Here is a 15,252-nt window from a genome sequence, read left to right on the forward strand (position 1 = left end):
CACTTTATGAAAATTCTTCAGATGAGCTTCTTTGAGTGCTGAAGATTTATCGTATTCTCCTCCCAACTCTGGAACACTTCTTGAATTCTCTCTCTCTCTCTCTCTCTCTCTCTCTCTCTCTCTCTCTCTGTCTCTCTCTCTCCTCTCTCTCTCTCTCTCTCTCTCTCTCTCTCTCTCTCTCCTCTCTCTCTCTCTCTCTCTCTCTCTCTCTTTCTCTCTCTCTCACTCTCTCTCTCTCTCCATTTCTGTCTCTATCAGAAAGAAAAATGAAATGGCCACAGTTTTGCCTAGTGGCAAAACGAACAATCCACCACACACATTCACAAGCTTATATGAGTTTTCTTACAATATAAGCCATAATCCTAGGACATGATAGAATAATTGGAAAAGTATGAGATAGTCTAAACACATTATTTTGCCTTCCTGTGTTCAATTTGTTAGGAGTCTGCTTAGGGAAAGACTCTGGGAGGAAGGAAATTAGCAACCCCTCCTCCTGCATTCTGCAGGTAGCAAGGAAGAGGGTCCAAATGTACCAATGTATTTTCATCCCACATCCTTTCTGACTGCTAAAGCCATAAATGCATGTGAATGCAGATGTGAGTGCTTAAGAACAATAACTGAAGTAAATTCCCTCAAGGTCCTGAACATCTCAAGAATACTGCCAGCAGAGTTTAGAGGGGACCTCTGTGCCATTTGCCTTGTTCCCTCTTGCTCCCCTAATTCTCCAGCACTCTAAGACCCAAATGAGTTAATGTTGCTTTGCACACTTGCCCCCATTTCTTCCCAAGGAATTTCTACCTAGAGAGGAAGAAATCTGATTGAAATTACATTTCAATTTTTTAAAACAATTAAATTCTATCATATTTAAAATAGAATTTAAAAACAAATTGGTACTGAAAAATAATGATTTGATGATTTCTTCAACTGTTAGAAAGCCTGTTATATAATAATAATGACGATGATGATGATGATGATGATGATAACAAAAATGGGGGGTAGAGAACATAATGGTTATGCAAAGAGAGTATCATGCCTGAGGCTCCAAAGTCCCAGGTTCAATCCCCTGCACCACCATAAACCCAGAGCTGATAAGTGCTCTGGTTAAAAAATAATAATAATAAAATAAATTTTCCTGTAAGGACATTTTCTCCCTGGTCCATTTGGAGTAAAATAATTAGTAAACTAAGCCAAAACAGGCCTCAGAAGGAAGACATCCAAACAAAATAAAACCCCTGAGTTGGTGAAGGGATACTCTTAAATGTTTCTGAATCAGAAAGAAAAATTACAGAAACGTTTAATGGCTTAAGATCTTAGTTTTGGGGCAAGGCAATTTGAATCTGCCCTGTGTGGGAACTGCCCAAAATCTCCACAGGAGAGAACTTAACGTATTTATTTAGGACCAGCTTGAGGATCCTGGTTCAAGCCTCTGGCTTCCCACCTGCAGGGCAGTCACTTCACAGGTGGTGAAGCAGGTCTGCAGGTGTCTATCTTTCTCTCCCCCCTCTGTCTTCCCCTCTTCTCTCCATTTCTCTCTGTCCTATCCAACAACGATGACATAAATAACAACTACAACAAGGGCAACAAAAGGGAATAAATTTTAAAAAATTTAAAAAACACATTTACTTAGTTCCACTAGAAAAGAATTGAGGGTCATGCAGTCACATCAAAGCAAGGGAAACAAGTCACCCAAAAAACAACCTAGAGGTGAGTATGATATCTGATACAGAAAATGAACTAGTGATAGATTATAAAAATTTGTATAGAAAGAGGATACAGAAAGTGAGAAACCCCTCATTTTAATACCTCCTCACAATTATATCTAAACATTTACATCTTGTGAACTTATAGTTGATTTTATTTATATCATTTGTTAAATTTAATAGTCACAGTTCCTCTTAGAGTTCAAAATAACATTAAATAAATCCCGTGAATATGTAACCTCGAATACGCTCCCTCTCTCTATATATAGTAACCTCAAACTCTCCCTCTCTCTCTCTCTCTCTCTCTCTCTATATATATATATATATATATATATATATATATATATATATATATACACACACACACACACACACACACACACAATGGAATGATGTGGCTCTGAGAGTTTAAACTGGGCTGGCACCTGTTCTATGAATGGTCACAAAGTCAGGTAATTCAGGAAGCAATAGGAATGTGTAAGACATAGTAGACATACTTGCAATCCTGTGGATATTTATAAACACATTTGAATGACTAGCCAATTTTCTAGCACACCATGGAACTAGGGAATGGTATATGTCTTAGGGAACACAAACTGGGGGCTGGGCGGTAGTGTAGTGGGTTAAGAGCACATGATATAAAAGGCAAGGACCAGTGTAGGGATCCCAGTTTGAGTCCCCAGCTTCCCACCTGCAGGGGGGGCGCTTCATAAGCAGTGAAGCATCTCTGCAGGTGTCTATCTTCCTCTTCCCCTCCTCTCTCGATTTCTCTCTCTTATCCAGCAACAACAGCAACAACAACAACAAAATAATAATAACAACAAAGGCAACAAAACGGGAAAAATGGCCTGCAGGAACAGTGGATCCCCAGCAATAACTCTGGAGGCAAAAAAAAAAAAAAATAAGCAGCAAACTGGGGGAGGGGGCAGAGAAGCAAGATAGCAAACTGAAGACAATACCTGGCATATGCTCTGCAAGGAGGCTGCTTTAAACCTGGGAATTTTGGAGAAGGGCAGTTTCCAGGCAAGTGGTGGGACAAGTATGCAGGAGAGGTCAAAGTGTAATCAAGGCAGTCTTAAAAGCCATCTTTAGGCTGTAAAATGGAGGGTGAAAAGTACAAAAGAGCCATGGAGTTCCATCAAGTTGCAGATGGTACTATGATGCCAACCTGACTTCACTGGACAGGTCACCTCACCAGTATACCCTGGAACCCCACCTCTCCACACCCCAGCCCCACTAGGAAAAGATAGAAACAGGTTGGGAGTGTGGATCGACTTGTCAACACCCCTGTTCTTCAAACAAGCAATTACAGAAGCCAGACCTTCCACCTTCTGCACCCTGTAATGATCCTGGCTCCATGCTCCCAGAAGGATAAAGAACATGAACGCTTCCAATGAAAGGAATGGAATGTGAAATTCTGGTGGTGGGGATTGTGTGGAATTGTATCCCACTTATACTATGGTGTTATTATATCAATAAAAAATGCAAACTAATTTTAACTTGGCATTAATCAGGAGGATACACATGCAAACAAAAATGTAGAAGTGATTTTGAAGTTGCTTTCTATGCCATGGGTAAAATAATTGACTATCCACAAATTAAATAAATAAAATAATATTTTTTTAAATCCATAACAAGTCGATTTTCACTGTTATATCTACTATTCTCAGCACTTTCTCCTAAGTATCAAAAAGTATACATTATTGGGGCAAGGCAATGGCACATGCTGTGTACAAGGGTCCAGGATCAAGCCCATAAAGCACATCTCTGGGGTGAAGTTTCACGATAAGTGAAGTAGTGAAGCAGGACTGCTGGTGACTTTCTTTCTCTCTGTCTCTCCCCTCTCAATTTTTCTCTGTCCTATAAAATATAAGAAGAAAAAAGGGGACAAAGTAGTCTCTGGGAGTATTGGATTCATTGTACAGACACTGAGTTGCAGCAATAACCCTGGTGTTTATTTTAAAAAGTGTGTAGTACTTATGAGCCAAATAAAATACATGTTATATAAAAAATAATTTGAGGGATGATGGGGAAAGCATCGGGCAATAGTGAGTATTTCTTAGGTGGAGACTTCCTCCTTTGAACACTGTCAAGAGTACAGCATTTTACCTCAAGAATAAAAACAAAAAAATAGAAGTGAAGTTGTTCATCTTTTTGGTTGTGCATCAGCTAATGAAAAAGGTTAATAATTGGCAGTGATGAAAACAGAAAGAGGGCACACCTGGTTGAGTGCACATACCACAGTGCACAAGGGCCCAGGATCAAGCACCCTGATGCTGAGGAATTATTCTGATGCAGTCTCCGCCCCCAGGTTTTACCACGCCCCACAGTGCCCCCTTCAACCAATCCTGCCCCCACACGTCATCGTCATCCCTGGTTATCGCCCAATAAAAGCCCCCTCACTCCCCCCCCCCTCGCTCTCTTGCTAGGCTCCTTCGGGCTGCGCTTTCTTTCTCTCTGAGTGGTGAGGTAGTGGGGACGGCCATTGTCAGCTGACTCCACGTGGCCTGAGCCACTCCCCCATCCTATAATAAAGATTTGTGTACCACACTTGTTTCAGACCTACTCTCTCTCTCTTCTCCGCAGTGCAGCCTTACACCTGGCCACAACAACAACACCTGGCCTGAGGTCCCTAAAAGCTGCTCAGACACAGGTAAGTGGCATCTGCCCACCTCTGTGGCCCCGCGTTTCCCTCCACCATGGGAATTTTTTCGTTTTATGAGGAGATGTCCCAGACATTATCTCCTTCTCTCCTGGGACAGATTCATGCTCTCAGAGATGCTTTAATTTTCGCTAAACCATGGGTTCTCATAGCTATAATTGCGACTTACAAGATATGTACCACGTGGTCTGCCTTGAGGATATGCGACCTTGAGGCTGAGATACAAGAGTATGTGCTTAAGACGCCCTAAGCAATCAGCAGCTAGACCCAAAGCTTCCATTCCCACACACACGTGTTCAGAGGCTCCTCCTTTGACCCTGACCCCAGCTGATCCTCCTGGCCGGTTCCGGTTCCGGTTTCAGGTTCTCTAAACCCACCTTCTGTTGACCCTGTAGTTCGGGTTTCCGTTTCTCTAAACCCGCCTTCTGTTGACCCCATAGTTCTGGTTTCCATTTCTCTAAACCCACCTTCTGTTGACCCTGTAGTTCCGGTTTCCGTTTCTCTAAACCTGCCTTCTGTTGACCCCGCAGTTCTGGTTCCTGCTTCCCTAAACCTTCCCCCTGCTGATACGTCATCATTAAGAGACTTTGTGGCTGAGATACGAGAGTTAAAGGATATTTTTTCAGCATTTAAGGACCTTAAACCATGTACAGTCCACCCTGAGAGCTCCGTCCCTGTAGATATGCGTTCAGTTTCCCCTGTGGCCACTACAGCAGTTTCCACAGCACCTTCCACTTCTGTAGCTCCCTCCCCCACGCCATCAAACCAAATCCACACCTTCCCGGTAAACCTGGCCCCCTCTAAACAAAACCCTCAGCCGTGGCAGCCATACACCTCTAAAGAGCTTGGAGAACTCAGACAAGTGGTCGGGATGACGGATTTCATGCGCCATGGACTAAGTCCATTTTAAGGAGTTTTTACCAGCACCTTAACACCCCCCAGGACTGGAAAGATCTGGCTTGTGCTGCACTCCCAGACGCCCTCTACCTACAGTGGACAGCATGTTTCCGTGATGAATGCTCTAGACAATCGCAGGAAAATAGTAACAAACAGGTAGAATGGAATTTTGATGCTTTGTTTGGAGCAGGAGCGTTTGAATCTGGAGCTCATCAGGCAGAAGCTAGGTTTCCAACTGGTTATTTTGAACAGGTATGCATCTGCGCAACAAAAGCATGGGAAAGGGTGACCCCACTCAATGTAGATTAGTCAGTTCCCATTAACTCTTCGCCAAGGCACTGATGAATCATTAGCGAGCTTCATCTCAAGGGTGAAGACAAACTTAGAGAGAAAGGTTTATAATCCTGACTTCTGCTCACTACTCCTGTGCTATATTGTCTGGGATGGCATGATACCACAATTCCGTCAGGCATGCCTTAATCTTAAACACCTATACCCAGATATTGGATTTTAACGACACAGGTACTTACATCAGGCAATTATGGGGCATCCGTTACAACACAGGTTTATGCAGTTACCCCACGTAATCAAAACGGGGCCTGCTTTCGGTGTGGTCACCAAGGACATTGGCGTAACCAATGTCCTGATAAGCTGCGACCATGCCTCCAGTCAGGGCAACCCTGCTTCCAGTCAGGGCAACCCCACCTCCAGTTAGAGCTACCACGCCTCCAGTCAGGGCAACCCCGCCTCCAGTTAGAGCTACCATGCCTCCAGTCAGGGCAACCCTGCGTCCAGTCAGGGCAACCCCCCCTCCAGTCAGGGCAACCCTGCTCTCAGTTAGGGAGCCAGAAGCCACGTACGGTGTGTCCCAGATGCCGTAAAGGGTTTCACTGGAAGAGAGATTGTTGGTCCAAATTTCATAAAGACGGCACGCCCCTGAATGGTACAAATTCGGGGCCTGAGATTTTGTGGACCACTCCTGTTTTAGAACACGGTCACCCTTCTATGACAGTAAAGATTGGCAATATTCCTTTTAATTTTTGATTGGCACAGGGGCAGAAAAGATGATTTTAAGGCAAGAAGAGGTTCCCCAAGATTGGGAATTTCTCCCTGGACCCAGTATACATGGGGTAGGAGGGGTGATGCCATCATTTCGGACAAGAGATTCGCTCGTGTGGGAAGACCCGGAAGACTCTACAGGACACTTCCGCCCTTTGGTAGCTGATATCAGCATCAACCTACTGGGCAGGGATCTTCTGGAATGTCTTGATGTTAGGATATCCACAGATGCCTCTGTAGAGTGTAACACTCGTGCCCGCGAGACCAGATCTAATCAGCATCCCCAATACCAAATGCCACTGTTAGTAGCCAAACACCCCGCTTAAGCTGGCTTTCTAATGAGCCTGTCTGGGTGCAACAGTGGCCTTTACCTAGGGATAAACTAGAAATTTTAAAAGAGCTCATCCGAGAGCAGTTGTCCTTGGGACACATTCGTCATTCTCGAAGCCCATGGAATATTCCTGTCTTTGTGATTAAAAAGTGCTCAGGAAAATGCCGCCTCCTTCAAGATCTCCGTTCGGTAAATAAAACCATGCAGGTCTGGGGCTCCCCCCAAAGGGGTTTGCCTCTTGCTTCTGCAATTCCCACAGGAATTCCAATCATAGCTATTGATGTACAAGATTGTTTTTTCTCTATTTCCTTGCATCCACAAGATTGTAAACGTTTTACCTTCTCTGTTCTGTCTATTAATAACGCCAGCCCTGCTGACAGATTTGAATGGGTGGTGCTACCCCAGGGTATGGACAATAGTCCTACAATTTGTCAGGAGGCTGTTAAATCTGCCCTTGTCCCATATATTCATAAGGGTCTTAAAGTTTTTCATTATACAGATGATATTTTAATATGGGGAAAATCAGATACAGATCTCTATGCCTTAATGATTTTCTCATTCCTGCATTAAAGAAAAGCGGCCTTAATGTAGCTCCTGAGAAGATACAGCTAATTCCTCCAATATCTTTCTTAGCTTCAGAGATTTCTCTAATGCAAATTCATCCCTTAAAACCTAATGTCACCTTTCCTTCTAACCTTACTCTTGCTTCTTTACAAAGTTTTCTAGGAAATTTAAATTGGCTTAGGCAGTATCTCTATCTGCCTACAAGCTGCCTCCAACCACTGTTTGACCTGTTAAAAGGAAACAAACAGCCCTCCTCAAAATGTAAGTTAACTCCCAAGGCCTCAGCACTGGAAAGGGTTAACCAGGCCCTCCAGGACATGCACCTTGTTTGATTCTCCCCCTCCTCTCTGGTAAACCTTCTAATCTTCAACTCTACCCCCACGGTAGTAGGGGCATTGTGGCAAGACCATGGGGTTCTCGAGTGGCTTCACACGCCAGTAGGAGGAGCTCCAAGACTCCTCACTGAGATAGATGCGTTAGCATTCATGGTTCGCCAAGGGAGAAATAGGTCTGTGCAGGTCCTAGGGAAAGAACCGGATTTAATTATTCTGTGCTTTTTCTCACAGATACAGAGTGGCTTATACGCCATCATTCCTGCTTTGCCATAAGCTTCGTGGGGTTTCCAGGACAAATAGATAACCATTTTCCTTCGAATAAATTGATAGCTTCTTTACCTCTTCTGCCTCTACTAGCACCTAAACTTTTCTCTCGGGATCCCATTCCCTCTTCTCCTACTATCTTTACTGATGGCAGAAAAAGGGGAGCTGCTGCCCTTATATATTACCCAGACAAACAATCTCCTAAACCTCTCTTTACTGAGCTTCCTGAGAATTCCCCTCAGTACAAAGAACTTTATGCTGTTTTCCTTGCATTAAAAGCTATACCAGAATCCTTCAACTTTTTTTCTGACAGTGTGTATACTGTTAACTTACTCCCATGGCTTGCTCGTTCTTATGTGAAAATTGATGACAACCCACTTTCCCCTCTCTTGATTCAAATCGCCTCTATGCTCTGTTCTCAAACCCAACCACTTTATATTCAACACCTTCGTTCCCACAGCCCTCTTCCTAGTTCCCTGTATGAAGGGAATGCTGCAGTTGACAGCTTTGCCTCTACAGGAACTTTCCCAGTCTCTGTCTCTGATCCTGCTAATTTTCATTCTCTAACCCATGTTAATCTTAAAGGCCTTCAAGCTCGATTTCCTGATGTTCCTTTATCACAGTTAAAACAATTCTCTTTACATGCTCTTCTTGTGCAAGTTTCATAAAGACACCTGCTATCCAGACCCTTGGGGTTAACCCCCGACGTTTAAAAGCTAATGCTATTTGGCAAATTGATGTCACCCACATACCAAACTTTGGCAAACAAAAATATGTGTTTGTCTCAATTGATACCTTTTCTAAATTTATGTGGGCTACAGCTCAGACAGGAGAAAGCGTTAAAAAGCTTATAAACCATATGCTTTCCTGTTTTGCTGTGATGGGCTTACCTCTTCAACTGAAAACTCCCCCCCCAAGCAGGGAATGTTCCTTTACACACCAAGCCTTCCCTTCACACCACACTGGCTTTTACTACTCCCCTACTTGTCCCTATATCATTTAGGTTTATGCCCAAAAGGTTTCTGCTCCATGATAGTCTTTTACAGACTTTGAGCCATCTTATGCTACGACTAGATAGAAAGACAGAAAAAGATGTAGATATATTGTGAAGAGATGGTTGAGCAGGCTGCACTTAAACCTATGAGATGAGTCCCTCCAGGTAAGTCTCTCTCTCTAAAGAGGGGTTGAGCACAGGGGGACACATAAATCTCACAAGGTTGGCAGCCATTTAAGCCTTCCCTCCTCCACAGAAAGTCCTACATCTTACCACCTGAGAACGGCATTCCTTAAAATCATTTAAGCCTGTTCCATTCCATTTTTCTTTACTGTATCCATTTAGATATAAAGGGAAAGGAGGAGATGATGCTGAGGAATTATTCTGATGCAGTCTCCGCCCCCAGATTTTACCATGCCCCGCAGTGCCCCCTTCAACCAATCCTGCCCCCATACGTCACCCCTGCTTATTGCCCAATAAAAGCCCCCTCACTCCCCCCTCGTTCTCTCACTGGGCTCCTTCGGGTCGCGCGCTCTCTCTCTCTGTGTGGTGAGGTAGTGGGGACTGCCATTGTCGGCTGACTCCACGTGGCCTGAGCCACCCCCCCCTGATCCTATAATAAAGATTTTTGTACCTCACTTGTTCCAGACCTCCTCTCTCTCTCTTCTCCACGGTGCAGCCCAACACCTGGCCACTACAACAACAGCCCCTGGTCCCCACCTGCAGGAGAAAAGCTTCATGAGTGGTGAAGCGGTGCTGCTGGTGTCTGTCTCTCTCCCTCTCTGTCTCAATTTCTCTGTCTCTATCCAATAATAGATAAATAAATAAATAAATTAATTAATTAAAACAAGCAGAAAGGAGGACAGAATGAAGAATATAAAATTCCTGATTTCAAATGTTTAGAGCATATGTCAGGTGGCAAATGGAAGGTTTCACTTTAACAATATTAAGGAGAACAGAAAAGGCTCATGGGAATAAATCAGGAAAAAGAGAGACTAAGACTTAGACTTGTAACAAGTGAGAGAGTTTATGGAATGACTAATGACTCAAGGCTACAAGAGTGGAGCCTCTTAAAATGTCAGCTTGCAGACAAGCAGACAAGTGAATAAACTAATTTAGGCAAGCAGCAAATCATGCATGCCTCATAAAAATAGCCATCAAGCAGAATGAAGTAAGAGACTACTTAGGAAATGTGAGCCAACTGAAGTCAACAGCTATTATATACCAAATCATATGAAGGAAGAAACTGGTTATACTTTATGTGCTGTGTTCTGATTTATGAGGAAAGGATGGCAAAAGCTCTGGCAAGAGAAATAGATAGAAAAATCTTATTCATCTGTAGTCACTCAATTCAGTTTTGTGATGATCTTAAATCTAGAGTGGGATTAAAGTCCTTTTTTTGTATTTCTTACCAAAGAACACTTACTAAGCAAATTTGTGATTTGCCTGATTGTTTGGGACAAGATGAATTATTTTAATTATTCAGTAGCACTAATTTATATGTCTATGTCCTAACTATCAATATGTTGCATCCATTTAGAGAACAACCTTTTAAAATTTATATCCATTATATTTCAGAAAGCATTGAAGGAATGAAGAGAAATACACCCATATTCCCTACTCTCATAAAGTTCATAGTCAGAGATCTGGAATGGAGGAGAGAGACATAGAGGGAAATATGCATACTTAATGAACATACCTAAACATACTTAATGAACAGCTATAAAATGGCATATATATTTCACATATATGAATTGCAAATGAATATTTCTTGAGTGCAAATGATTAGTCCTTAACAGTGACAACTCAAACTAATAAATAATAAAATTACTCTTCTCCTTACACAGTGGAGAAACACACTATTTTATTTTTCCTACCCCCTCAGCCAATTACTCTTGTATCTGTCTCTCTTCTTTCAAACTAGCACCACAAGGGCAAAAATAAGTGTCTAAATACCAAGAGAAACACACCAGAACTAACCCCTTATACTTTACCCTTATTATACCCCAAATGTATTTTTAAATATTTTATTTATTTTATTATTGGAATTGAGAGAGGAGGGGGATATAGAGAGGGAGTTAGACAGAGATAGATCTGCAGCCCTGCTTCACCACTCATGAAGCCTTCCCCCCTGCAGATGGTGACCCAGGGGCTTGAACCTGGGTCCTTGTGCACTGAAATGTGTACACTTAACCAGGTGTGCCACTGCCTGCCCTGCCCAATATTTTTTATAACTAAAAACTTGCAAAGATTCACTTGGTATGAACTCTGAGAGAATCACAGCTGTAAAATAACAAGATGACTAAATGGTTGAGCCCTCACCTTAAGTGCTTTGGCAGAGGCTATGACTTAGTCTACTTAAAAGGGAAGGAATATCCTTTTGAGTCTGTGCCAGATTTTATCATCTGGACACTGAAATGACATTCCTTCTCCTCCATGTCTCAATGTAGCTCATGTGGTAAGGCTGGCTTCAAAATCATTCTGCAACAATATCCCTCCTATCTTTAATAATCCTTTCTAACCCGGTTCAGCTTTATGCCTATAGAGCAATTTCCACCTGTCCTTCCAGATTGCTTTTCTCCTTCTATAGCCCCACTGCTAACACAGACCTCCTATTTGTAGATCATTTTCCCTTCATTGAGTCACAGCAAGAAAATAAATATGACATACTCTGAGTATCTTCACACATTGAGATGTGTCTGAATCTCCATTTAGAATCCGTAGGCTCTATGCTACACATAGTGCATTTCTACTAACCCTTAGAATAATCTCATAAGTTCAAGTAAATTCTTCAGTGTGCATAATCAATTACTCCAAACACCCAAAAGCTCTCTGAAAATCATGTTTTCACAAACTTTAAGGCTCTTGCAGCATAAATATCCATATGCTTCATCTTAGAAATACTGATGTGTGTGGTCCGGGAGGTGGCACAGTGATAAAACTTTGGACTCTCAAGCATGAAGTCCCAAGTTCGATCCCCGGCAGCACATGTGCCAGAGTGATATCTGGTTCTTTCTCTCTCCTCCTTTCTTTCTCATAAATAAATCAAATCTTAAAAAAAGAAGAAGTATTGATGTGATCAATTACTGAGTTCTGTCCCAAATCCCATTAAAGATGTTGTGCAATATGCACTACTTTTAAAAACAGAAATATTAATTAGGTAAGGGCACAAGACTTTAGTAATGGTCTTAGTGACTTATAAACACGCATAAATGGGTGTGAAACTATACCCCTGATATTTATAGATAATCAGAAGGGAATGGAATGATATGCAGTGGGGGTGCCCAGGCCTTGCATGCAAGAGTCTCAAGTTCAGCCCCCAGGACTGCATAATCCTAGAGCTGAATGGTGCTCTAGTCTCTCCTTCTCTCTACCTCTCTCATGAAAATAAATAAATCTTTTAAAATAGAGACAATCAGAAAATTATCTAAGGTGACAAAGGTAACAAGAGGCCAAGCTTAAAATAGAGTTCTTCCAACTCCTAACCCATTGTTGTTGCTAGTAACCAACTTTGGTTGGAAGTTTATGCAGAAGGTAGGGTACATGGATGGATAGATGCTGGAATCAAAGAGTGGTTAAAACCAAATAATCAGAGTATGTCTTGAACTTCTGCCTTAAAATATATGTATCTGTCATCTGCTTTATTATAGTAATTTGTGTAATTCCTCCTCAAAAGAAATTATTTTTGTGAATACTTTGTAGTACTGCTTTTAGGGTAATGACCAAGGATTAATGGGAAATTCAGAAACAGAATCTAACTGTAGAGTATTTCATGGTGTTTATTACTCATAAATCTGGTGGGGACATGTGGAATTACATTAAACAGTTTAAATAGTATATGTGGTCAATTGTCATGTTATATAAATATAAAAGCTTTGTACTACTATATTATCAGATTTTAGTAACCATAATAATAGTAGTCATTTTCAAAAATCTACTATGGATGAGAAGTTGCACTGTATAGTTAAATTTTTTTATTTAATAATGTAGTTAGAGAAATAGTGGTAGTAATGATGATAGTGATGATAATTATAACAGCGTATTAAATCACTACAAAGTGTTTTGTAGGCACTGTGTGGGCTAAATACTTTATGTGGATTGCCCAATCTTTGCAATAAATCTGTAAAACATATTCTATTATTATCCCAAATAAACACACACAAATCAAGATACAGAAAGCTTAATATAAAGTAGCCGATGTCACACAGCTAGTTAAGTAGTCAACATTTCATGGTGGAGATAGATTTTGAATCCAGTTCAATAAATTTCCATAGATAGATAATGTCTCAGTGAAGTGGACTTCTCAATAGTAAATGTGAGAGTTTCCCTCAAAACATTTTTCTTTTTTATTGGAAGGTTAATGATTTACAGTATAGTACAGTGGATAAAATTTCTCATCTCCATGAATAAAATTTATTATCAACATGACAGGTGTCTTCAAAACACTCACACACTCAGACTAGGTCTCTTTCCATCATCATTTACACAAGCCCTCCAACCCTTCTCTCACCTCCTTCCCTGAAGTCCTTTGATTTGATGCAATATACCAAGCCAAATCTAAGTTTTACTTGGTATTTTGCCTTTTTGTTCTTCTTTTTTTTTTTTAATTCTGCCTATGAGTGAGATTCAAGATAAGATGAAAAAGCTGACTTCATCATTTTAACAGCTGAGTAGTATCTCATTGTATATATATACCACAACTCTCTTAGCCATTCATTTGTTCCCCCAAGAAACATTTAATATCTGACTAAACGGTATAAATATTCACCAGTTGTATGATTAGGTTGAGTTGTTTTTATAGATTCTGAAGTTCAACATTCAAGTACCATTAACTATGAGAGCCGCCTGATGATCATCAAAAAGAATATTTATTACCAAATTTGAAAGGTTGGGGAAATGTCAGCTTTCATGTGAAAGAACAACTTTGTTCTTTCTATACATCATGTAGAGCACATATATTGCCATGTTTGAAGACCTGGATTCAAGCACCTGGTCCACACCTATAGGTGTGTGTGGAGGCAGAGCTTCATGTGCATTGAAACAGTGCTGAAAGTGTCTAGTGTCTCTCTCCCTCTCTGTGTACCACTCTAATTTACTCTATCAGGAAAAATGAAGGGGGAGAGAGACAGAGAAAGAGAGAGAGAGAGAGAGAGAGAGAGAGAGAGAGAGGGAGAGAGAGAGAGAGAGAGAGAGAGAGAGAGATTGGGATCATCTGGCAGGCAATGAGCCTCAGTGAAAATCTTGGTAGCAAAAAGAAAAAAAAAAAGGAAATAAAAACCTTGAATTTTTCAGAGCTTCAGGAAACTATCACTGTGTTAAAGAACATAATTCTCTATAGAGGTGGGACAAATCTTCTCTCAGTTTTAGGAGTGAAAATGTTCCGTGCCAAACAGTAATTTGGTTAAATTACTGCAAAGTATCTGATGATACTTTGCAGAGTATCATCAGATCAAAGCAGCTACTAAGATACAATGTATGCAAAGTTCAAACAGTGTCAGGGTCAAATATGATGTGTTCAGATAATTTTGGAGCTACAGAATGTTATTTTTTCCCCTGTGAGTTCAATTGACTCACCTGAAAAATAAAGACTAAGAATAACATCATAGGAAGGAATGGAAAGAATTTATAATCTAGGGAGGAAGGTAGTTATGTCAAATAACTGCAAGACCCTTTCTACCCTTAAGCCTTTGAAGGAGAAACTCATTCCAATTGTGAGGTATAGTGATGATGCAGAGACCTAAACATCTGATTAAGAAACTTTTGCACACAGGCAATTTTTCCTCTCTTCACTCTTGTTCCCACTCAGTTCAACCTGAATTACAAATATTCCCTGACAGTGAAGAAATTAATTTTTTTTTCTGCAGCAAACAACCTCAGAACGTTGGGATATCAACATTTGAATCATACTCCAATCTAGATCCTAACCACAAGCATTTTTGAGTCACAGAATACTGGCAACCTCAGTGGAATAACACTTAGTTCAAGACTACCCCGGTTTGTCTATATAGATGATAAAAAGATAGCAGTTTTATAACAGCTCTGGGTTGCTGTAACTCCCCCTGAGATCTTAAATCTGCCTGTTCCTTTGTTTCAGAGCTAGCTAGGTACATTGAGGCCATATGATATATAAACTTATTTTGTACAGACATGAGTAAGTAGAAACTTGATCATAAAAAATAAACTGTGTAGGTAATCTAGTAAACCACATAGGGGTATTTGGTTAGGAGGTCAAAAGAATGTAATGTCAAATCCCAATTTATCCTGAACTCCCATTAATGATGTAGAAGAAAGGAAGGAAAAGGCAGGCCAATTCAGTCTTCAGAAGAGCCCAATAAATGGTTTTCAAGGAAATAAAGATGTTATAAACAATGAATGTGTATATGAGAATGAAACACTGTACTGGGTTCCCACTATTCTCAGGATGCATGTGTGAAGTGGCAGTGAGA

This window comes from Erinaceus europaeus, chromosome X, assembly GCF_950295315.1.
Source record: "Erinaceus europaeus chromosome X, mEriEur2.1, whole genome shotgun sequence".
NCBI classification, from domain to species: Eukaryota; Metazoa; Chordata; class Mammalia; order Eulipotyphla; family Erinaceidae; genus Erinaceus; species Erinaceus europaeus.